The sequence below is a fragment of the Condylostylus longicornis genome, unplaced genomic scaffold (genome assembly GCF_029603195.1).
Source record: "Condylostylus longicornis isolate FDR11 unplaced genomic scaffold, ASM2960319v2 ptg000004l, whole genome shotgun sequence".
Lineage (NCBI taxonomy): Eukaryota > Metazoa > Arthropoda > Insecta > Diptera > Dolichopodidae > Condylostylus > Condylostylus longicornis.
The window spans coordinates 9,569,162-9,596,082 of NW_026577973.1; the positions used below are offsets into that span (position 1 = coordinate 9,569,162).

Sequence of the window (26,921 nt, forward strand, 5' to 3'; positions counted from 1 at the left end):
AAAAACGCATTTAAAAATATACACAATAATGTAAATTTGCAGAAACGTGTAAAATTTAGAATGTTATTTTGCGAAAATACTAACGTTAAAGTTACGAGATTTTTTTTCATAAATGTAGTTAAGAAATTTCCTTATTTTTCTGTATACATAACTCAAAACTCTCAAAAAAGCAGTTTCGCGACATTTCCACAATACCGACGAATATTATAGTATACCACAGACGGGCAAAATACTTAGTCATCAAACTAATACTAAAATAATGGTTGTACAACTCCTTGTCGTTGCTTTCTGGATTTTATTTTTGCATATTTTATACCCAAAAACGTTTTTTTACAACACTAGTGCAAATTCTTTGGAACGCAAGAACAATTAGCTCTTAACAATTGGCTCTTAAATTTTCAATACTTTTTTTGTTCTGTAACATTTTTTGAATTCCAATCAAGTTTCTGTACTAATTGGTATTTAGTATTTTTTTGTTCTGGATAATTTAGAAAGACATTCAGTACTGTTGTTTAATCAAATATCTGCTACAAAAAAGTTTACCTTGCACAGAAATCTATTAAGTATCTTAAGATCGTTTAAAAGGTACAACTGGAATGTTTTCCATTTGGTAAATTGTCGGAAATTATCAAAGCGTAGTAGATAAATTTACAGAATTGCTATGGCAATAGTAAAATTGAATAAATTAAAATACTCGTATGAAGAAGTGTAAAAATTCAACATATTCAAGAGATTTTTTCTCACATTCTACAAAATTATTTTATCAAATCTGACTACATTTTTTCGATTTGAATAACAATTTTTCTCAAAGTCTTAATATGTTGCATAACCGTGAATAAAATATTGAAGACCTTGTGGGATTTCCATTATAAAATATGTCGTTGTTTCGGAAGCATTTTTGAGTTGTTAATAAAATTATAACTAAATATAAATTGAATTTTATAATTATTTTTTTCGCTATTTTTCCTTTTAATACTTGCAAGTAAGTTACTTTTGTTGAAAAGAGCAATACAATTTAAAAATACTTTGATTATCTTATAAAAAGTAATCATAAGTTATAAAATTTTTGAGAAGTTGGAGCAGTTTTCATACAACAAACTATCATTAATTACTTATAGCGCTGTAAACAGAAAAATATTGTTACATACAAATGTGCTGTCCTAACACTGGATTACTGTTAATAATTAGGATATAGACCGTATATATAGAGTAAAGAGAATTTCAAAATTATTTTCTAAATGCTTAAATATTATAGTTTTTAACATTAGTGTTGAAAGTGTATTAGAATTTAAAATTTATTTAATTAAAATTTATTTTTATTGTGAATAATCTACAATAGAATTACATATTAAAATAAATGTTTATGTATAAGTATTTAAATCTTGAAATATATTTTCTGGTATATCTGTACCAGAATATTTTAATTTTATAGAGCTCAACCTCACAAATTCCATTTTCAAAAGTTGTACATACAATATTCTCTTATATGTATATGCCATTATAGTAAACTTTTTAATAAACTATTCGAAATTATTTGTAACAAAATATATGTGCATATATAATAATTTTGAAATTTAGCTGAATTCATTGACCACATATAATTATTTTTTGCTAAAAACCAAAAAAAAATATTGCTAATATTTGCTTATTTTAAAGTTTATAATAATAACACTACATGTGTATATGCACATGTGTAAACTATTGTTCACTCTTGTAAATATCTAAAAACCAATGGCATCTACTGCCTAATTAAAATTGAAAAATTTATATATAATAAATATTTGCATAATTTTATTTATAAATTCCATTATTTTTAATATTAAGATAAAATTTTATGCAATTATTAAAAAAAAAAATTGGTTGAAAACTAACCATAATCATTATTTTAAATTATGTGGGGGACAAAGAAAAATATAATATTCAAGAACTAGATTATTAGTACAGAATTTAGGGTAAATGTTCTTATTATTGGCATATTTCGGAACAAATTTAGCTTTGGCGTTAAATATTTGATGGCACAATTTCGAAAGTGTTACCAATTCTACAAAATTGGAAGACATTTACTTTTGTATATAAAATTATTTGACCGAATTAAAATTCATGATTTTTCAATTAAAGAAGGCAAAAAAAAATTAATCTGATATTGAGTCATCCAAAAATGTTCCCAATTCATAAGCAATATAATTTTAGCTGAATTCTGTTTATGTTTTAGTAAAAATGAATAAAGTTGGGTCAAACCAATGGTTTGTATTGTAGCACTTTTCCCTTCAACAAGTGAAAATTCTGCTTTTAAATACAGTCTATGTACACCTATCACACTATAAAAATTATTTTCATTCATATACAAAACTATTACTAGGATTGCATATATTTAGGATGACGCATACTCGTATATGCAGTCTTTGAAATAAAGCAAAAATGAACATAAAAAGGGGTTAACATAATGCTCGATTTTAAGGGTTAATTGTGTGAGTTAAGAAAAATAATTATATTTTTTAGTGTCATGGAATTTACCGTTAGCTTTTTGAGTTTATAAAAATTTGGAAAAGCTTGCGGTTTCGGAAATATAGGGTGTCAAAAATTCAAATTTTACGATTTTCAAGAGGTGATAACTTGAGAGGGGGTGGAGATGGAAAAAAAATTTCTTCTAACGAAATGAACTACTTGTTAATGTCTAAAAGCCCCTAAAATTTCAAAGTTCTAGAATATAGGATCTAGAAGAAAAACGACATCAAAAATTTGGAAAAAAAGGACTTTAGATAACGGTAAATTTCAACGGCCATTTTGTTTTTCTAAAGTTTAACTATAGTATACTGCGCTAGGGGAAGCAAGCCGCTGCCTTTCTGCGTTTGCGAAATTTCAAAAATGCTTATGGTTTCATTGCAACAAATATTTAAAAAAGGCCGCTTTTAGGGTTTTGGGGGGGGTATAACTTCTAGAGGGGGGGAGATAGGTAAAAATTTTGTTCTACGAAAATAAGTTTCTAGTAAAGATCTATGTATATATAAAATTTCAGCTTTCTATCTTCAAGGGTGTAGAAGTTTTGTAAACAGACACACGGACAGACGGACGGACGGACGGACGGACGGACGGACGGACGGACGGACGGACGGACGGACGGACGGACGGACGGACGGACGGACGGACGGACGGGCGGACGGACGGACGGACGGACGGACGGACTTACGGACGGACGGACGGACGGACAGAGTGAAACTAATAAGCACTTTTTTCAAAAAATTTTTTGGAAAGGTGCTAAAAATTGTTTTAAATTTTCATGAAAATTTTAAAAGTATATGTAATACGCCTACCGTCGGCTAACTTTTGTGGTTTACGGACAAATATGTACTATGTGAGTATAAGTATGGACCACTTAAGTTTCTTTCATTATTTACTTACAAGAAGGAATGACATTTTCAATTAATTTTATTTCATTAGTTTTGTTTTGACTAATAATAAATTTGTATGGAATTTTATGTACCTACATCTTTTATCTATAATTGAGCTCTAAATTTTTTTTTGAAAAATTTTTATAAGTCACAATCGAATATATTGTTTTCTTGCAAGTAAAATGATGGGTTGCATTTTGCCGACAGCTGCAGTATGTAATCAAAATAAAAATACAACAATAAAGGAATCGCTTTTTATAATATTTCTATGCTTTTTTCTATGCCTGTAGAAATAAAACTAAATTTATGCTCAATTGGTTGCAATTGTTTCAAAACTGAATCAAAGACACTATAGCCATCATTTGAATTTAATATATATAAAAAAAAAAGTTGTATTATATATCAGTGATCACACTATTAGGAACATTTACCTTAACACAAATTAGAAATATATTAAAAGTATTTGTGCAAATATTATTGTGGATTTTTATGCCCTATAAAATATATTCTTAAATTTAATGTCCTCTTAATGAAATAGTTCTTGCCCAATTTAATAATATTATTTTAATTTATAATTAGCCTTGTATATTTAAATATTGGCTAAAATTATTTTGCGATAGTGACATAAGCATCTTTAAAAACCTTTGCAGTGGCTAGAAGCTTAGACGTTATAAACTGAATATTTACTAATGAGAGAAATTTTTGGAATCTATGAATATTTATAATATCTTCTTTGAGTCAACAAATACACTACACATGTAATTGAAAATTATTCACCGATTATTACTAGTGTTCTAGCTTCATACAATCAAATTATTTATTATTACATATATAGCAAAATGATATTTTCTCAATGAAGTTTTTTAACTAACATTCATTTTTAGTAATTCCTTCACCATTACAACTTGTATTTAATAATTATACCTCATAACTGACTTTGATTTTTTTCGATAGAGTATAGGTATTTATTTTTTAAGTCCTTCGTTTTGTCTAATCACAGAGATATGATGATATTATCAGTAACTATTTTAACTTTAAAATAAGTGCATATACAAAATACTTTTTTAAATGAATAATTTTATATAAAAAGCGAAAAGATTGATCTTATTTAAAAGTCAATCCATTGAATAGGAAAAGGAAATGAAAAACAAAAAGGTTTGAAAATGATAACCACCATTAAATTTAAATTAAATGACCATAAAGAATTATTTTATAGGGTTCCTTTTTCTGGAAAATAAAAAAGATTTTCGTACATTAACGTAGCTTTAGAGCAAATACAAGTTTTTCTAAGGATTTTCATTTCCTTTGTATATGTATAATTGTAGAAAGGCATTAAGGATCTCATTTTTTTTTTTTTTGAAAAGATTTCTTCTGTTCTTTATAGTATTTAAATATTTTAAGTATTCAAAATTTACAAAAAAAGAAATAGAAAACAAGAACAGCTAAAGTTGAACGTGACTACTCTGTGATTTTTTTTTTTTCCTTCTTCACTCCTAGGACGAGTATAGGGCTAGTGCATGATATCTATGATGCTCTAGTTTCTATAGTCATAGAGAGTTAGCTAGGTAGGTGACTAGTCTACCGTAACTACTCTGTGATACCCATATACAAATGAATTTAAGAGTTCTATGATAATTACCACACTATTTTCCATAACCTTTAGTCCTTCTCTTTAAATATATGGAAGTTATCAAATAAACTCGAAATACAATCTCAAAACAAGTTTGTCTAAAATTTCTGTTTTGTAGTTTCAACAAATTCTAATGTAAATGAACAAATAGTTTTTAGCACAAGAACTGTATGACAGCTACCATCAAGACTCATGCACTTTCAACAGCTTTAATCTTACACCAAGAAGTTTTAATTTTAACATAAATTTTTGTTTGAAATTTCAGTACTTTAGTTCTGTAATAATTTCTGAAATAACCTAATCATTTTTGAAATGATTAAACTTTGAAAAGAAATAAGTTCTAAAGTTGCTTGGCAAAAACCCGAGCCATTCCTTCGATCACATGCAATTCAAATAGAGTTCTGGAGAAAAAGATTATATAAGACAGTAAATCATTTGTATGAAAATTTTCCAAAGCTAACTCGATTATTTATTGAACTATCGATAGGACGAATACATTGACTCAGAATTCGACGGTTAGTAAGAACATAATTTCTATATCTCGAGTTGTTATTTATTAGCGTTACGAATAAAGTGGCAAATTTATTATAATGTTCGAACTAATTTTCATACTAGTATAAAAATATTTATGTACACAATATAGCAAATTTAAGAAGTTTTATATGCTTGTAATCATATCAGAATAATTTGGAAAAGTTAACAAAATCTATGGAATAGGAAGAAAGCAGATCAAAAATGAAAAAAACAAGAGGAAATCCTTACATGACATACTTTATAAGTTCCAATAAACTTGGTTGATGTTATTTTTCTTTTTACATATTATATAAAAATATTTTGTTGGTTTCTTTTTCATTTTCTGACCCCAAAAAATATTCCAGAAAGGACTTTTTTCTGATCATAAAATTGATTTTATGTTTTTGTTTGTTTTTTTTTCTTGTTTTTGTAATAAATTATTATTTTAGTCTTTATTGTATAGTAAAAATATACAAATAAAAACAACAAAAATTATTTGAAATTTAAATTATTTCTAAATATTATGTTAAGAAATATGAGATTTGAATGTTTACTTTAGGGTTAAATTAAAATATTATACTAGATATATGAAAAATAAATAAAAGCTCTGGAGAAAATATTTAAAATTAATAAAAACAAATTTTGTTTTTTTCAAAAAGAGTTCCACATCCTTGCACATGGACTTTGAAACTATATTTTGTATTATTAAATTGTGTTGTTATCAAATTGGTAATAGCAGAAAAATTTGAGTATTAAGATCAGATCTGAGTCATATCCGTCTCATATCTTATGAAACCTAAAACTAAAGAGAGAGAGAGAGAGAGCGCAAGGCAAAATGTTATTATATATAGCAGAAATGACCCAGCTTCATGATAGTGTGAGCCATTTTTCAAAATTTGAAATTTTTCGGGAACTGAAATTAAGCATACATTATAGTAAAAAAGTTTATTTAATAAAAATTCGAGATCACAAGCCACGTTTATAGTAAGAGGAACGCATATTGTTTCCCTTTCAAAGCACGATATTAAAACTATCAGTTTAAGAAATTTCACTCAACACTGCCACTGTCAACAATGAAAATTTACGCCACAGTTTTTCTACGTTCGCACAGCTTTCCATGACTTACAAAAGGATTGGACTGAAATAAAATTTGTTACAAATTTTCGCAAATTAAGTATTTGTTTTTTATAATTCAAAAGACGTTTTGAAAGCATGTGGAATTATTTTAAAACATAAACACTAAAGATGAAAGACCAGCTCGGGTATATGTATCGAGATTCACAAATAATTTGTCAAAAACATATGGCTTGCGAGCCGTAATTTGACCATCCGCAATGTATAAAGCAGTTGTGAAACAGATATTGAAAAATTCTTCATATAAGAACCATTGTATAGGAAATCCATATGAAATTAACAGATCGGAAACTTTCTGCTAACAAATTTATAAAAACTCAAATAAAATGTGATATGAAAGTAAGCATTCACTTAAAATTTCTAATTCCAATATTTTCTATAGTACTTAAATTCCGTAAAAATCATTTCAAAGTTCGATTTTCTCAATTTAATTCGAAAAGTCAACGAAAAAATTAATTGAACTGATTACAATGTTAAAAGTATATGAAAACAATTTTGACTCTTATATGTACAATAGATGATAAGAGTTACTAATATTCATCAATAATACCCAAGATGACACTAAAAATTATCTATATGTACTTACACAAAACAAAAGACTTCAAATAATTTTATTTCACTTCTTATAATCTAAACTAAATATGTATATGTATGTAATATAATATAAAGGACATAGCTATACCATATATCAAATAAATAATTGTGAACTCTGCATGAAATCTTATAATTCTTATGGGAAAACTCAAATATATTTTTTATTACCATCTTCTTATACAAAATCGTTTGTTAAAATTTACTTGTTAAAATATTTATATATATATATCTAAATGTAAAAATACTCAGACATGATTTTCATAAATTCTTAAATAGAAAATAAATTTTCATAACCCATAATATAAGCCATAACTTTTATTTTATAAAATCAGGTGATAGAAAATAAAAATGAAAGAGAAAAAAGCAAAAGTTTTCCATCTAACTTATTCATTTTTAATGTGTGTGTGTGTGTGTCAGGTGTAAATGTGAAATATGTATAAAAAATTCATATATACATTGTGTATATAGTACACTATTAACAATAAATCGACTGTATATATAAGGAGTATTGAAATTATTTAAATTTTGCTCTCAAAAATTCTATTTACATAATACCTGGCTTGTAAATTATATCCTTTAAGTATTACAGGATATTTGACTCTTATATATGTATATGAATATTTTATAAAATTTAAATTTTCTTTAAAAATAATTTCCTATCGAATATATATTGAAATTTGAAACACATATACCTTCAGTTCAATGAAGAAAATTCTAAGTTCATACAATTTTAGGGTCAAAAATGCGATATTATTTAAATATTGGAACATCTATAGATTTTTGGTATAAAATGCAGAGCCTTTCGGTGCACTTCTAGTATACTGAATGAAAATTATTTAAAAATTAAACAGATAAATATATTTTTCGTTATATATTTGTGTACATTTGATACTTATGTTGTCAAGGCTTTTCTATCTCTTTGAGTAATTAAAATACAAAAGAGATAAAAGGTAAAAGAATTAAAAGATAAAATATATTTACAGACCAAATTGCATACAGCAAAAGGGAGGTCATGTGATGGTACCAAATTTTGTATATAATCTTGCAGTTTCCGATGGAAATTTATTTTTTCATGCTGTGATGGAGTGTTATGCGTAATAAACTATTCTATTAAAGACGCTCACCTGTTTGCCTGTACACTCACGTAGACACTCTTATTCGGTTTAACTCGATTTTAATAAAAACTTATATCCATTTTTAGTTCGGTTATCTGAAGTAGTGATTAACTATTTGAGTATATTAAATATCAGAAACTTTAATATGAAGGCTCAGAAAACTAATTTTTGAACATATCTATGAAATTAATAAACGAATTTTCCTTGAAATTTAATTTTTGAGCGTCTTTTAAGAATCAAATTCTAATTTTGGAGGAACGTGAACTATGAGGATACTAGTTTTTGTAATATGTTCGTCATCTTGTGCAATTTGTTTGTCTGTTAATATTAATTAAAACTGGACGTTGCGTTCGGTTATGTGCTGGTCACATCAGTTTTTTGTTTTTACAAAAGAAGAGTCTTTTTCCATTTATTTCAATTATTGAATAATGAATTTAAGGAAGAATTTGAATCAACTATAATTATTTAATTTTTCTTGTTCGATATTATCAATTTGTTCTGTAATAAATTACTCTATATATGGTTTTTTATAAATGTTATATATTACGCAGAAGAACTGTTATAAATCATTTGAAAATTAAATTTTTTTGGGATTTTTTTGTAATTCAACATTAAAGAAAATTTACAGCGTGCTATGAAAGTGGTATGAGAAGCTTCTTAATATTTAATTTGTTATATGCGCACAAATTTGTAAAAAATTAGGAGGAAACACAATTGACGAGCTCCTATAGTAAAGTTAATATTTAAAAATCGAAACCCAAAATAATATCTGTGGAATTACTGTATATTCGTATAGAATGTATGTTATACGAGTAAAATTTCTGTTTATCATTTCGAGTACTAAGAACATGTTTTTTAGAAGTCATTCTATACGCGCGTATAGAGTAAACTTTCATTTTATTAATCATTAATCATATTTGAATGTATAAAATTAGGCATATAGCAAATTTTAGTATTTTAAAATTTAATAGAATGAATAAAATTGCAATCGAATTGGATATGCCCTCGAAATATTTCCTCTTTTCTTATTGCAACAATTTATAATTTAATAAGCACAAACTTTAATAAAAATTGTCTTTATTGAAGTGACTATTCCCACTTTTTTTTAAATCTTGAATTCGTATAGAAAAATCTCTAAAATTTGAATATATGCTAACTATAGTATTTAAAATATTCTTTATAAATTAAAATTTATTGTTCCATACACACATATAAAATACTCGTATGTGTCAGTTTTCGAATTTATATAGAAAAGGAAGCTATTGTTCAAAATTTTCATTATTATTTTAATATTTTTTTTGGAAAATTTTTAAAAATTATAGTAAATGTACAATACATGCATGCCATTTTCATGTATACCATATTAAAAAAATATTTCAAAAAAATATTTTCATTTACGAAATGTTAACAACTTTTCTAAAATTTTCATTATGTATTTTAATTCAAATTCAAAATTATTTCTCATATAGATGAAAAATTTTCTTTATTTTCTCCATATAATATGAAAATTTCCTATTTTAATAGTTTACACTACAAAACTGTATATATGTACGTACTTATATTTCTTTATTATTTTTACAAATTAAAATTTTCCAAAAGAGAATTTTAAATTTTTTTTTTCCTTTTTAACAATAGTAAAATAAAAATTTATACAAAAAATAGAGAAAAAATGAGAAAGATTTTAAAGAGAATCTTGTTAAAAAATGAAAATTTCATTAGAAATTTTCTTTAAATTATTCATTTCCATAATATATAAGTAAAATAGACTTTTATAGAAAATAATTTTTAATTAACTAAAAATAAAATTTTGTGTATAAAGTATAAAAGAATTTGAATATTAAATTTTAAATTTAGTTTCACTTGTTCTCTAAAAGAGGAGAGGGTAATATACATAAATAGAGATTTCCAAATGCCAGTAATGACTTTGAGAATATTAATTTTACATTAATTTTAATTAAATGTACACAAATCTGAAATTTAAATGTGTTTTTTAAATTAGATTTTATCTTCACGTTTCTATTGTAATCAAGAAAATAAAATGTTTGTAAAAGTTAAGCAAAACTGCCTATACAAATCGCAATTATTATACAGTTTTGATGAGTAAAACAAGATCAAGAATTAAAAATCAATTTTGAAAAGAATTTGAAAAATTCTGTAATTCTGAATTTCTTAGATAATTAAAGAATAAATACACTATTTTTAACTTAATTATTCGACTTTATTTTTATGACTAAAAAACTGAACTGTAATTTATACCTAAGATAGCATTACATGCACAAGTATAAGTGACTGTACATTTAATAATTTATTATACTATGTATAATTATTTTGTATAAGATATAAAAAGAGAAATAAGTACGTCTAATATTCATATTAAACACAAATATTTTATAATCGTGCAGTGTTGAAACGTACTATCTCCAATAATATTGGACTATGTTATTTAATTACTTAACATTCTGAAATATCAATTCAAATGCGAAGGTTACTAAATATTTTAGTAAAGCAATTTGCACTTTTTCTTATCTCTATACCTAAAAAAAGAACTAAAAAATCGAATCTAATCTAATCTGATATGAGTAGCACGTTACTGACCGCCTTCGAAAACGTAATTTTTACAATTATTTCAAATTTTATTAATGTTGGGAGGTACCCTTTCTGTTAATATATCTAGCAAGATGGAAATGTGGTTCTTAAAGTAAAGATTCATTTTCGGCGATCTAATTTCCCTGCAAGCTTCTTCAATTATTTGAAGAAGTTATACTTCAAAAGTTGAAGTGATTTCTAGTGAAAGTTCTGTTTCCAAACCACTGACATTCTGGAAAAAAATTTACTCTTTTAATGAACAGAATTTAAATATTAAATTTAAAGAAAATCGGGTATGTATGTGAGTAAAAAATATAAATTCGACCCGTGGTAAAAGTCCATTTGCTGACACCTGATATTTTCAGAAAGATGAGTTATCGTACTATGACATAGAGTTTATTTTTAAAATTTAAAAAAAAAACCATTTATTTTAAAAATTGTCAAAAAAGTAACCATAAGATAAAGCCATAAGTTCCAGACATTAACCGTTCCATTCTCAAAACAGTCTTGATAGAGATTTTTTTGTGAAAATCAGTTCAAACGAGTTTTAACAATTTTGACTAATATTTTATATAATGCCAATCATAAGAACCGGATTTATTATCAAATTCGTGGTGACAATTTTCAATGTTATGCTTTTAAAATCAGATGGATCAAAAGTTCAATTGAATTATCTAAATTGTACTGAGGACATACTGAGATTTTGAATTGAATTTGATCCTCGTTTGAGAAATTAGCTTTTAATAGGAATACCAATTTAAGATTAACTTCAGCAGATGGAGTTGTTTTCAATTTCAAAATTAAAAAAAAAATATTGAAAGCTTTTTCAAAATTATTTTAAAAACAACAAACGAGAAAAAATAGAATTGATCGTGTCAATTATGCATTGACTATAATAAATCATTTGTGAAAATTTGATGAACTTGGCTAAGCAATACTAAGAGTCGACTCAGAATTCGACTTTGATTAAAAACATATACTTGAGTCTATATCTCAGACCATTATTTCTTAGCGTTACAAACGGTAAAGTAAATTTATCATACCCTTAGAACGTACTGGTATAAAAAAAATTTTTAAATAATTTCACCAAGTATAAAAATATTATTGTAAATGTACTTGTTTATATCGGATATTTACATAGAATATGAATAATTTGCATATTTTAAAAAAATTTTTAACCCTGTTCTTGAATTATTCAACAAATTATATGAAAATATTTCAAAATAAACAAATTATAGTAAAAGTCTTATAATATCAATTAAAAAACTTTGTTTTATTTTTATTACAATATAATTTTTAATTTAAAAATAAATAAAAATAGTAGATCTATAATTCATCGCACTATGCATGTAAAATATAACACCATATATATGTATGTATTTAATATTATTCCAAGAAATATAATTTCAAATTAAATATACCTGCACTATAGTCAATAAATATAATTTATTGAACTTTAACACACAATTCGGCAAAAAGAAATTTATTTCCTAATCCATAAATAAAATTGAGCATTGAACGTATAGCAATACATACACAAAAACATATTCTTATTTATTTAGAAACGGGTGAAATTAATGAATTTGTAGGACCTGACCTAAGCTAACTAACTGTTATAAATAGAACAAAATATACCAAAATTACAAATTTTGTATATAGGATCCATAAACACTCAAAAAATATGAACTTTATTTAATTTATTTGATAGCATAGTAAGCGCGAATTTGTGTGATATAGAAATACTTTTATACATGTTATAAAGAATAGCTATAAATTAATCTATAAAAATCAATAATAACCTAATTATGTAACCATTTATAACAGTATAAATAGATGTGCATATTTTTCGAATTTTTCCAACAAAATTGGAGAATGAGTATTTGTCCGTTCGTGTATATTTTTTTTTTACAAAAAAAATTGTATGCCAGAAATTTGAGAAATAGAACAAATTTTTTACAAAGCTCTCCGCGTTTAAAAGTTATAGCTCCTAAAGTGATAAAAATCATGTTTTTAACTGTTTAACGTATCAAAATAACAAATATTTTTTAAATTCAACAATTGCAATTGTTGAATTTAAAAAATATTAAACACAATTGGAAATGTAGCGCCATGATTCGTCCACCGCGTCGCAGCATAGTTCAACAGTGAAATGAGAAAATAACCGGTGAAATTGACCTTCATTTCAAATCCGTTTTTTGTTCTAATTTTTGATAACGCTTTTTTCTTAGACAGTAAATTCACAGCACGGTTTAAAAATTTCTGGCAGCTTCTAAAGATTGATAAATAATTTATTTCATTAATTTCTCATAAGAAAATTTTTCCTCTCATTCTTTTCCTTCCGAGTTATCACCTCTTAAAATTAGTAAAATTTAAATTATTGGCGCCTAGATTTTTCTGAAACTAGAAATTTGAACCATTTTCAAATTTTTATAAAATTTGCGGTAAATTATTTTATTATCGAAAAATATAAAATGTTATACGAAAAATATATAACATTATATTCAGCCCTTTATTTGTGAAAACTTTTTGCTCTCCCTAAAAGTATGCAATATTTTAACATCTATTTTTGTATTAATGAAAATAAATTATATAAGAAATAAGTAATTTTTTTTTTCAGACTTGGATTTTAAAGATCATTAGTTTAATTTTTATGGCAATATTTCCAGCACATTTTGAATTGTAATTGCTTCTTCAATTTGGAAAACAAATATTTACCAGAAAAATTAAATTTCATAAAGAAATTATATGGCATCAATTTATGCCACTGAAAAACGGCTAGTCTTTACCTTCTTTTCAACTGATCCTTCGGAATTTATTTCGAATTGAAAACTCAATTTTTTATGCATGTACAATGCAATTCTTTCTAATTTTTTAAAGTTTAAAAGAAGTTTTTCTATGTACTTCCAGTTTGCAAAAACAAAATAAGAAAATAAAAAAAAACAGTTCATTAAACCCTACCAAGCGTATGTGCTCTCACAGGGTTTACATTGCCAAGTGTTTACATAATAAAAAATCGATTTCTCCCGTCAAATTTGTATATACCTAAAAATTATAAGATTAACAAAAAAAATATTATTTTTAAAATTTTAATATGTTTTTCATAAACAAGCATAATAAATACCACACATACATATATAATTATGTTTATATAGTCATACATGCGGCTGCTGTTATAAAAATCAATCAACCATATTGTATAAATCGTAATCCCGTGTAAACATATTACTATATACCACGAGGACAACGAAAATCTGATAGCCAAATAGAGAAGGATTACTTAAAAAATAAATGGTTAATAATCCAAAACAAAAAAAAAAAAGAAGAACAAAAAAAATTAAGTTGATATTATTTACCAAAAAATTTCCATATCACTATGTTATTTACACGCTCATATACAAATATAGTAAACATGTACCGGACTATATATAGTGGTTTTTAAAGTAGCACATTACCGTTTAAAGATTTAGGTCGGCTCTAGGCGGCTAACTACGTCCGTTCAAATTTAGAAAAAACATTTTGTAAGTTTGCTTTTATAGCTGTTTCAAGTTTATTTTCCGGAACCTCTCGGATTGAGCTTTTAATGTTTTACAATTTCAACAATATTTAAAACATGAGAATTGAACATTTCCCTAAGTTTCTGAAAATTTAAAGGATCTGAATGAGTTCACAAAATAAGGTTTTTTTTGACTTTAAGGATATTGTAAAAAAATGAATTTTTCGTTTACAAAATTGCGTCCTTTCTATCTTTGAAACTGTAGAATAAGACGAACTAACTGATGGAACGAACACACAGACAAGTCATAAATATTAGCCACATTTTTTTCAAAATTTACTGAAAAAATTCTAAAACTTTTAATTTTTCGAACAAACTTGCTAATAAATGTTAATTTAACATATATTTACATATACATACACATATGTATAAATATTTGTATATGAAGGCATATATGCCTAAAATTTCATACATACATACTTATATAGAAGCACCAGATTTTAAATAAGAACGGATTTAAGAAGATTATGTATAATATTATATTTTGTAAACATGTCGGTTTAGCGCTGTTGTTTGCTAAAAATTAGATTTATTCCGGTTGAAAAATTTTTTGGTGGCACGCCACAATTTCTTTTTTTGCCTTACACAAATTATGTATGCACATATAATTATAAAAATATAAATTTTGATTTTGTTTATGTTTACATGCTAAGTATACAATTTGTAAATGTGTTATACATACCTTACAATATTAAATGTTATATGTGTGTATGTAATTATTAGGTGTATAACATCGGTATACGTAAAGACTTTATTAACTTTTATACAGAATAAACAGCACCTGTGTCATTAACACTATGTTCCATTTAACCTCAAATCATATTTTATAAATTTTTATTTTTGAGGAAAATAAAAAATTCTTAGAAATTATTCTGTTATATCAAGTGTAACCACACTTGAATAATATGAATTATTTATAATTGAATTAAAAATTTGTTTTTAGCATAACGTAAAATAAATTTTTAATATTAAAAATCAGCTTAAATTTAAAGCAAAATTTACACAACAAAAATAAGAAGACTTCAAAGTTTTGTCAAACACAGAGTGACTCCGTCAAACATGAGAAATGGTGAAAAATTCCATGGTCATTAACGCAATTTCCACGTTCGCCGAATTTTCGTCACGTATCCGATTTTTAAGTGTAATTTTTATGTATTAAGTTATAGCCTACTTCTATTCTTCTTCGTTTTTAGCACTTTTCCAAAAAAAAAACTGAAAAAAAAGTGCTTATTAATTTACTTAGCCCGTTCGTCCGTCCGTGGACCCGTTTACAAAACTTCTATATCCTTCAATGTAGAAAGATGAAATTTCATGTATAAATTTTTAAATTCACCTTTTTTCTAGACTGCTAATTTTAGGAGTCTGAAATTTTAGCAGCTTTTAAACACCAATAAATAGTTTATTTCGTTTAAAGAAAATTTCTCCCACTTTCAACCCTTCTCAAATTATCATCACTCGAAATTTTTAAAATTTCGAATTTTCGGCACTTTATTTTTCCGAAATGGCAAGCTTTTCCAAATTTCTATAAATGCATAAAGCAAAAAGGTAAATGCCATGTCAATAAAAAATGCGCTCAAAAGTAAAGTTAAAGCGACTCTTTAGTTCTGCAAAAAATAAGCGTGGTGTTCAATCCTGATTGGCTATTCAGCTATCAAAAACGACTGGTACTGGAAACCGGCTAAAATAGAAATCTAGCTTAAATCATAATCGCGCGTCTAAGCTATTATAAACAAATCACATTTATTTCGGAAAACACTACTTTGTACTTGTTTTGAATGAAAATTTAACCTTTACTAAAATGTAGTCAGTTATTATTTCCGACTAAATATCATAAATGGTACAATCAAAATTGAAAAATAATGAAACGGTTTTTATTGTTGTTTAAAATTTTTATAAATGTATCATAAAATTAAGAAATAATACTCTTTTCAAGCACAAAAGAATAGGAGAACAGCAATCGAGTTTATATTCCTTTAGTAAATGGAGTTTTTCTACGACCCTTAAATAAATGGGTCGTAGAAAACTGTTGATAAGAAATACTCAATTGCGTGTTAAAATAACAACATTTTCTTCTTATTTTCATTTGTTGTTGTTTTGTTCTTATTCTTATTTTTCTTGTATTATTATTATTTTAAGGATTTCGATTCTAAATCCTAGAGATTAACTTTTTATGTTTTCATTTCTTTTTAATATGTTAATATGTGATTTTAAATATGTTAATTAAATGGTAAAATTATTGATTAAATTCGAATAAATATTTTTTATTTAAAATTAAAAATTTAAGAAAAAACTTAAGTGTTATACTAATTAATTAAAATAATTTTAATTAAAATTGGAAAATAGTTCAAATCAGACAAATAATCGAGTCCATTTTTCTTCGTGATTTTCATAAGAATTCCAAAAATTTTTCCTAAATAAGATCACACAAGTTTTGAAAAATATTTGTTACTAGTTGTCTTCACATGTTTTGACAGATAAGAATGGTGTTTAATTTTAGTAAGTTGAAATTTTAAGTACATAGGGGAAAACATAAATTCCTAGGTTTATTAACCATAGTACAATAATTATGTACATATCGTCGGAATTCTTTATGTTTGTCTCTTAAATTTAAATTTTAGTCATTTTGTGAGTATTTGGGTTTGTTTTTCCGTGGAATTCATATTCTTCTTACAAATTCAGAAAAAAGAAGAAACTGCGAAAGACAGTATAATATCAATAGCACAGATGCTATTCATTCTACATAAATGTTAAAAATATGAAAATAAGTGTGTGCGCGTGTAAAAGAAATTGATTTTTAAAGCTTTTTAAGCCTTGGCTATACAGGTACGGTACTATTACTTAATGTTCATGTATCTGGTGTTCAACGTTAATATTGAAAATGTCCCGACGAGACCTAAAACTTTTGTTCTGCAAATTTTTGGAAAACAGTTCCGTGAGGCCCAAAGCCTCCAAATAACAACATTATAATTATAGTTTTATTAATTTTATAGGTTTTGTTTAACTGAAATTTGATGTATATTAAGAAAAATTTTAATAGGTTTGAGAAGAAATTTATCAAAAGGCTACTTGCAATAATAGCGAAGGACTTGGGTCCCGAGAGTCTTAACCGTAAGCAAAATTATACTATTATAAAATTATAATAATTTGGAATGTCAAATCAAGAGATATAGATCTTAATGTATTCGAAAATGTAGCCATAAGCAGCCATTCGCTTTGTCTTTGTAACTTTAAAGTTAGTTTCTTCTTTATAAAAGTTAAGAATAAAACTAAAAGTTTATAAAGAACACTATAAACATAACAATTCAAAATATTTTATTAAACCAAATGCAGTCGCATGAAACTTTTATACAAAATCATAATGAATTTTTCTCATAAAGCTTATATCATACAATTGTAACTTCATATACAATAATATTAAAGATTTTTCCTTTGGAATCGCTTTCATATTTAGTTTCACATCCTTTTTATAAAAATAGTAGTATAAAAATCAAAACAAACAAACGAAAAATTAACAAAAAATTTGTAAAATTTTGCAATTTTATTTACAAAAACTTCAAAATAAAATTTTAAATTTTAAACTATCCAAAAGGAAAAATACCATTATAGACTCACTGCACAAATTTCATTTAAAATTAGAATTAAAATAAATATTCGAAATAGACAAACACATTCGTTTGTTATACACTTTTATATTTTTATGAGTAATTCGAAATTTACAAATGTGTACATCTACATATATATAGATAGACTCTTTATATACTCGTAACATGAATATTTTACTCAGTTCTCTATATTAAATAGTTTACGTACAGCATGAATGAAGATTCCGAATCCAAAATAAACAATTTATTATAAAACAAAGAGAGTTCACTTAAAAAATTCACCATTATACGAGTAACTTGCATGTTAAAGTTTTTCTAAATTAAAGAGATTCAGTTTTGTTCTTGTTTCTCTTCCTGTTACAAAAAAGAAATTGAAAAATGAAAAATGGTGTTTTTCAACAAATTTCACCTTTTTATATTTTTATTCCCCCTTTTGTTTAAAATAAATAAAGCGATCAAAGTGTTTTTAATTTTAAATAAATTGAAAAGCATCTCTTTATCTATACTCGGTACTCTTTTTTTCTCCATTTTTTGTAAATTTACTTTCATTTTGCAGTTCTTTTTGAATCTTTGTGTGAATAATTTTACACTCAAATACGTGAAACTTCTTTTTTCATAAGTTCATGACTTTTCATAATAAATATTTTCAAAAGTAAACGATTAAAAGAAAGAACACGCCATTTTAATGGGGTTAAGTATGTTTATATGAGCTACAGCCAGTTAAGAAAAATGTAATAAATATGGTGAGAAACCATAATTAATAATCCTAAATTATATTTATATTTTAATTATTGATTAAGCACAATTACATATTTAGAATTGGACCAAGTAAATACTTTAAAGTGATAATAAGGGAAGTAGGTCTTGTCAAGCCAGTGATTTCCGAGAAAACTGAGTAATAAAACATATTGATTAAATTGATGTGATTTCTAATTGAATTCTGTAGAAAGAAGAAAATCTTCAATTCTTATATGTACCAAGAAAAATGCTGAAGTATTCTCATTAGGGTACTTGCCAATGTTTTCTTAAAAGAATGCTTTGTAAGTTTAAATTTTTTTTTGTAACAAAATTTTTCTGTTTTTTTTCAAATGAAAGTTGCTTTTAGCTTTCAAAAGTTTATAAAAATTCCCGTAGAAAATTGTGAGGTACAATTTAGATTGTTAGAAAATTATTTGGAACGTCTTGGTTTCGTACAAAAAAATTTCAAACTCGACCCTAAAACTAAGTTTCAGGGTCTCAATAATGAAGTATAATGTAGTTTTTCAAAGAGTGTAGCCTTGTTTTTTAGATTGAATACTGAACGAATGGCTAAATTATAATTTTGGAACATTATGGCTTTCATAACTACTTTTCGATAATTCTAACCCTATTAAAGAACCTTTAACACTTAATTCTCATGCTTCTTTATGTACACCATAGCAAAACATCGTGTTATATCTTCTATTAAAAGATCACGTTTATTGTAATATATTTTACAAGAATTTCTAAACAGTAGCTAATAATTATTATATTTGACTCTCAAGTTTTCCACATTATTCATTATTGTTGAAAAATCTTACTAATGGCTCAAAATGTATAATTAAATAATTTTTGAAATTCAATTTCATATACATTTTTTCCATTTGTAATTTAATTTTGACGAAATTTTTAGTTTTTTATTTAAATTTTACCATCAAATAAAAAGACAAATTAGAATAGTTTCCTTTCACAAATGAAAAAAAAATATTTATGTATGATTAAAAATATTATTTTCAATTTAGTAAAAAATTAAGTACAAAATTATAAATAAAATGAAAATGAAAATCAACTTGTTTAACACAATTAAAAACGATGTGAGAGGAACATCCACTGTTTATTAGTGTGTTTATTAGTGTTTACTATTACAATTGCTTATATTCAACGATTTTCTAACTATACCTATCTATATATGAATATATTATTCTCGAAAATCTGCTATTTCATTGAAATACATTAATTAACAGTAACAAATCATTATAAAATATTTACAAAGTTTCAATTGAGAATTTCAGAAAACCAATTAATATTTAAGCAATATATTGGTGTAATACATTATATTGCATAGATAAAAAATTATACAAAATATATATATATAAATGTTGATTGTTATTATTTCAATTAACTTCTACACATTATGTAGGGTATGTGACGTTTCGAAAAATATCATTATTTTCAGCATTTATACACATTTTAATGTGTGTCTTAAATTATCTCGATTGCATAAAAATGTGCATAAACACAAGATTCAAGAGCAAATTATTCTTGACTATCACAATTTATAAGTAACAAAATTTAATTATTTAAATTATTACGAAACTTTTTCCGATTTCTCCAAAAAAGCTCTTGACTTTAAAAAAGTAATTTCGAATTTGTTTGAGAATATTATTTGAAAATCTACACACAGCAGTAACATGTCAGCCAATACAATAAGAAAATTCTTGAAATAAATTCCATTTGTTATATTCAATTTAATTAGTTATTTGCTATTCATCTGTACTCCCAGTATTCTCCTATTATTTAAAGAAGAGAAAATATTGTCAATTTTATTTAATTTAATTTTAAGCCTCTTATAAAATATTCTTTTAAAAAATTTTCTAGAGTTGATTTAAAAATCATTTGATTTTAATAAAATTATTTTGAATTATTTTATATTTTGAATCATTCACTCCATTTTCTAAAATCTATATTTCCTCAATGTTAATTTCAATTAATTTTAATAAAGAATATAAAGTTTTCCTTTACGATTCCTCTATGTTTCATCAACGCTGAATAGATTAAATTTTTGAATAAAAATTTTAAATATTTCTTTAAATTTATTTTTTGTAGATTTGAGTATAGAATACGTTTCGCTATGATATAATTTGAAATATATTTTTATAATAAAAGGAATTAGACACCTATGCGACGGGGGACATAACCTTGAACAATATTATAAATTTTTTCTCACCTACAATTCTGTAGCTAATAGTATGAAGAAATTTTCAAATTTTTATATGATGTTTTAAGGTGCAGATCTGCACCTTAAAACATGTAGAAATGAATAAGGATTGCCGTACTGCAGTATTTTATGAAATATAAATTTCCTATAAATTTTTAATTATTTCAAAAATAAATAATATGTATAACATGAATAAAATTATAATAAAAGAGAATTTTTTATATCTGCACAGCAGTTAGGCACCGTATCAAACTTTGAACATTAATTTTTAGAAAATATTATTCATTTCTTCCATATAAGACAAAAATGTACAAATGACACTTTTGAAAAATTTATTATTCAATTTATAATATAAATTTTATGAATATAAATCATATTCTATACAAATGAAATTCAAATAATTTGACAAAAGTCCGTACTGCGGAAATCTTTCAATATTTATGTTACAATTTTTCAATTATTTATGGATTTGCACTGATGCAAATTTAATGTTAGACAAAAAAAAATTCTAATTTTTTTCTGGTAGTAAAATTGAAAATTTTCATGCTGACATTTTCCTTATTTACATTTATAATTTCCAAATAATTAAACCATATTTTTAATACAATTACCAATATGTATTTAGGTAGTACGTGTATACTATAGATAATTTTTGTAAATTGTATAAAAAAATATGAAAATTAATTTAAATTTTAAAATTTGCTAATTAATGTTAATGACATAAGAGTTTATTATTGGATTGTAATGAGCTCTCCATGAGTTGCGGTTGTATTATTTTAGGTTTTACGCTGTAATTGGCTTATATATGCAATTTTCGTTCCCATAATACAATATCCACTAGATATTTACTAGAATATATGTAAAATTTATGTTTAACACAAATTGAATAAAGAACGAAAATGCTGAAAAACTCTTGAAATACATAGAGTTTATACGAATATTAACAAATAGCAATTTAGATATGCCATGTGTACATCAAAATATCTGGTTAAAATTAACATACACATATTTTTTTAAGGTTTTTGAACAAGTTGCATATTACTATTAGTGTTTTTATCATAGAATTTCAAGAGAGAATCAAAGACTTACGTTGAAACCATATAGAATAAAGCTAAATAAGTAGAACTATTTAAAGAGAATATTTTCTGAAACTGAAATTAAAAAAAAAAATATGAAAAATAATTGATACAATGTTGATCAATCTGCTGTTTTAATATGAGAAATACCACCATTTTATTCGAGAATAAGGAAAATTTCTTAATTCAAGAGAGTATTTTTAACAATAAATTCTCTTTGGTAAGTAAAATTTAAAAAATGACAAGTTTATTGAAATTAGCAGCTTTGAAGTACTTGTACTAGTTGTAATTACTAGAAGTGAAGCTTGAATTCAAATCATTTGTTTTTCAAATTCAGTTTTATGGTATGTACCCGAAAACACGTTCAAAGAATTTCAAAATTTCTCATTTGTGTGATTTTGGTGTTTTAGAGGATGATGATTTTTCAGAGAATGATGGTGATGCAGAGAATGATAAAATTCATTATCAAAGAATGATTATCATAATTACATAACATAAAATTCAAACCTTTTCCATTAAATTATTAAAAATTCTATTGAAGATTCAAATGGGTTATATAATACGACATAAAAACCCATTTAAAGAATTTTAATACTTTCGAAATAAGTTTCTTGCCAATTTGAGATTTTTTCGGAAAAGTGTTAGACTCCAATTTCTGTATAGTTTTAATAGCTTTATAATTTAAAAAAAACATTACTAATTAAGGTTAAAAATTTAAATATTTGATAATTTTGATTATCACTAATCCATGAAACAATCTGCTGTATATGAAAAGGTCAAACAATATAATTTCGACTATTTAAAAAATTTTCTAAGTGACACTTAAATATAAAATTTTTAATAAACACTTAAATAAAAACTGAAAAATCTGCTGTGTCTTTAGACAACACTCAAGAACAGAATTATGACAAAGCAAAAACAACAAAATTTGTTCACCCTTTTAATTTTTTAGCCTAAGTATTTAGGTAAATTATATTTGCGATTTAATATTGATTACGAAAATATTGTGGGCATTTATTTTAAGAGAGTTACTAGGATAATGAAAATTTTACATTTATTTTTAGCACTTTTCCAAAAAATTTTTGAAAAAAGTGTTTATTAGTTTCACTCCGTCCGTCCGTACTTGGAGATGTTTACAAAAGTTCTACACTCTTGAAAATAGAAAGCTGAAATTTAATATGTCCATAGATCTTTATTAGCAACTTATTTCTCCAGAAGAAAGTTTTTACCTATCTCCCCCCGTCTAGAAGTTATACCCCCCTAAAATCCTAAAAATGTCATTTTTTAACTATTTGTTGCAATGAAACCATAAGCATTTTTCAAATTTTGCCAACGAAGAAAGGCAGTGGTTTGTTTCTCCTATCGGGGCATACTATAGCTGAACTATAAAAAAACAAAATGGCCGTTCAAATTTACCGCTCAAGTTATCGAGTCATGAAATTTATAAAATTTGAATTTTTGACGCCTTATATTTCCGAAACCGCAAGCTTTTTCAAATCTTTATAAACGCAGGAAGCTAACAGCAAATTCCATGACATTAAAAAGTATAATTATTTTTCTTAATTCAGGCAATTAACCTTTAAAATCGAGTATTATGTTAACCCTTCTTTATATGAATTTTTACTTTATTTCAAAGACTGCATAAATTGTTCATCCTAAATATCATCCTAAAATATATGCAATCCTAGAAATAATTTTGTATATGAATGAAAATAATTTTAATAGTGTGGTAAGTATACATAGACTATATTTAAAAGCAGTATTTTCATTTGTTGAAGGGAAAAATTCTACAATACAAACCATTGGTTTGAGCCAACTTTATTAATATTAATAATAAAATAAGTAATTTTACAATTTGTAAAATTAAAATTAAAATTCCGAACGGCATAACAATATATAGGAAAATAATTTATTTAAAATATAATTTTATGCTATAAAAAAAGTACAAGAGGTTAAGTATTGTGAATGTTTAAAAAATAAAGTTGGGTCAAACCAATGGTTTATAAATCTAGCACTTTCTTTTTAGAAAGTGAAAATACTGCTTTTAAAAACAATGCATGTACTTCATTACTAAAATTACATTCATTCATGCACGAATACATTTCAAAGATTGCATACATTTAGGATGAGCAATGTATGCAATCTTTGAAATAAAAGAGCAAGAATTTAAAGAGACGTTAGTATAATACTCGAATTAATTGCGAAAGTTAAGAAAAATAATTATATTTTTTAATGGCATGAGAGGCGAAAACTTGAGAGGGGGCGCGGAGATTAAACAAAATTATCTTTTAACGAAATGAACTATTTGTTAGTTTCTAAAAGCTGCTAAAATTTCAGTTTTTTCTATTTTAATATTAATGTATTTTAAATAACAGTACATTTCAACGTCAATTTTATTTTTTTTAAAGGTCAAATACCGAAGTCGTGTTAGAAAAAGCCGGCCATTATATGTTTTTCCTTTTGAAAAATTTGTAAAATACTTATGGTGTCAATGCAATAAATAGTTAAAAAATGACATTTTTAGGGTTTTAGGGGGCTATAAATTTTAGAGGGAGGCAGACAGGTAAAATATTTTCTTCTACGAAAATACGTTTCTGGTAAAGATCTATGGATATATTTAATTTCAGCTTTCTATCTTCAAGAGTGTAGAAGTTTTGTAAACAGACACACGAACGGACGGACAGAGTGAAATCAATAAGCTTACTTATTTTTAAAATTTTTTTGGAAAAGTGGTATTAATATGGAATTTAAGTTAAAATTAAATTAATCAATGTAATCATAAAATTTGTTCCACATGATGTGAAAAAAATATAAGAAAAATATACCTTAAATTTCTTGAAATGAAATTTTCTAAATACACGAAACAATTTTAACCAAAGACGAAAATATCGATTTTATTAAAGTATACAAAACACACACACACAACACACAAGAACCCAAATATTTGAATATGTTTATATAGTATATAAAACCACAATTTCTTTTAACAATTTTTTATTTGAAGACGTATCCGATCTGAATATAAAGAACATTTATAACAATAGGAATACAAAAACAATTTTTTATATTATTAACACCTTTAATATTATTTAAAATGTAAATTCAACTTGTAACTTTAATATGAGTACATAAATTCTTTGAAATAGAAATTTAAACCTTCTATCAAGTGTTTTAAAATCTTCAACAATATTAATTGAAAACTGTCTTAGAACTTTTATCTACATACATTTACGAAAATATCAAAGAAAAACGAATTAAATAAATTTTTCTACAAATTGTTCAATGTGGCACTACATTAAGTTGTTTATACATATATAGGAATTAGTTCCACATTACGAAAATTATTCATTAGTATCATAAAATATAATAGCACCTATTCTTTGGGAAGAAATATTTAATGTGAGCAATTGAGCAATGGGCGCATACAATTATTTATATGAAATTTTGAATCGGTACAAATTTTCAAGAAAATATTAAATTGCATAAAGGATGCAAATAGAGTTTCAAATGTGAAAAAAACGTAAACCTAACAACGCCCCTTAGCGTTATTTACATTTTCATTTCATAAATTATAATTAAGGCGCTTTTATAATGTTGTGTGTGTTAGGTACGTTCAGAATTTACTCATTTAAAAGAGAAGTGAATAGTTGTTGGTAGTTGAGATAAAATGAAAAAGGGAAGGGATTGGAGGGCACTTATTATTTCTCGAAAAATAATGTCTAGTATCGCACAAATATAATAGAAATAGTAGGAAATTTTAAAAACTTCAGCATCATCTTATAATTCTGAATCTTAAAATTTTTTAATTTAATTAAAAAACCGGTTGTACTACGCCTAAAAATATTTTAACTTAAATTTTTTTTAAGGATATTTAAATATTTAATTTTATCTTTCTTTTTATTTTTTTTTTTTTTGTATTTTGCATATTGAATTTTTCAATAAATTTAATTAAAAAGTTTAATATTAAGTTAACGGATTCTTAGCGTTTTTTCTTAGTGTTTTACATACATACTTATATAGCCAATATCTACGCATTACCATAAAATTTTCTTTGATTCAATATTCTAATTCAATATTTCTTTTCAAATCCCTGTAGGACATTTTCGGAAACCCATAAAATTTTCCAAATTAACTAATTATGTTTTTCCCAGTTTTCTTTCAATTTATTTATTGTACAAAGAATTTTCCAATATTTTTTCCATTCATTTTACTTTTTCTCTGTGTTTTTATCTAAAAGTTTACATTCCATTTCTGTAACGTTATTCTTTAGTGTGTTATCTTCAACGTGTACATACATACATAAATATCTAGCTCTATAATTATATAGATTATAAATTGAATTTATAATTTAAACGAAATTTAAATATTTAAATTATAAAATATAATATATTTAAATTCTAATTATCTGTAAAAATTCACCGGAAACCAAAATAAGGATCAAATAACTTTTATAATTTGGAATCGAATAACTCGTAAAACAGGAGCAGAATAAAAAAAAACAACACTATATATGTATGTACGAGTATTTAAAAAGTAAAAAAAGTAAAGCAGTAGATTTTCATTTATATAACGATTACACATACGTACAAACATAAAATGAGTACGTACACAGGACCAAAAACAACAAAAATAGAAGATAAAAAATAATAATAATAAAATGGCTATTTACGCTCTATTTCAATTCTTATATAGTCTTCATTATATTTTTTGGTGGAAAAAAAATAAATGGTAATTTTTATTTTAAGAGAAAGAGAAAAAAAAAATTACTTAGTT

The 26,921-nt window shown here is 25.0% G+C and overlaps 1 protein-coding gene across 6 annotated transcripts in view; it reads right to left on the reverse strand.

The window, feature by feature from the left end:
* Positions 1–26,921, reverse strand: part of LOC129610858 (ras guanine nucleotide exchange factor G) — a 177,396-nt gene that overhangs the window by 37,337 nt on the left and 113,138 nt on the right. The window lies entirely within an intron of this gene.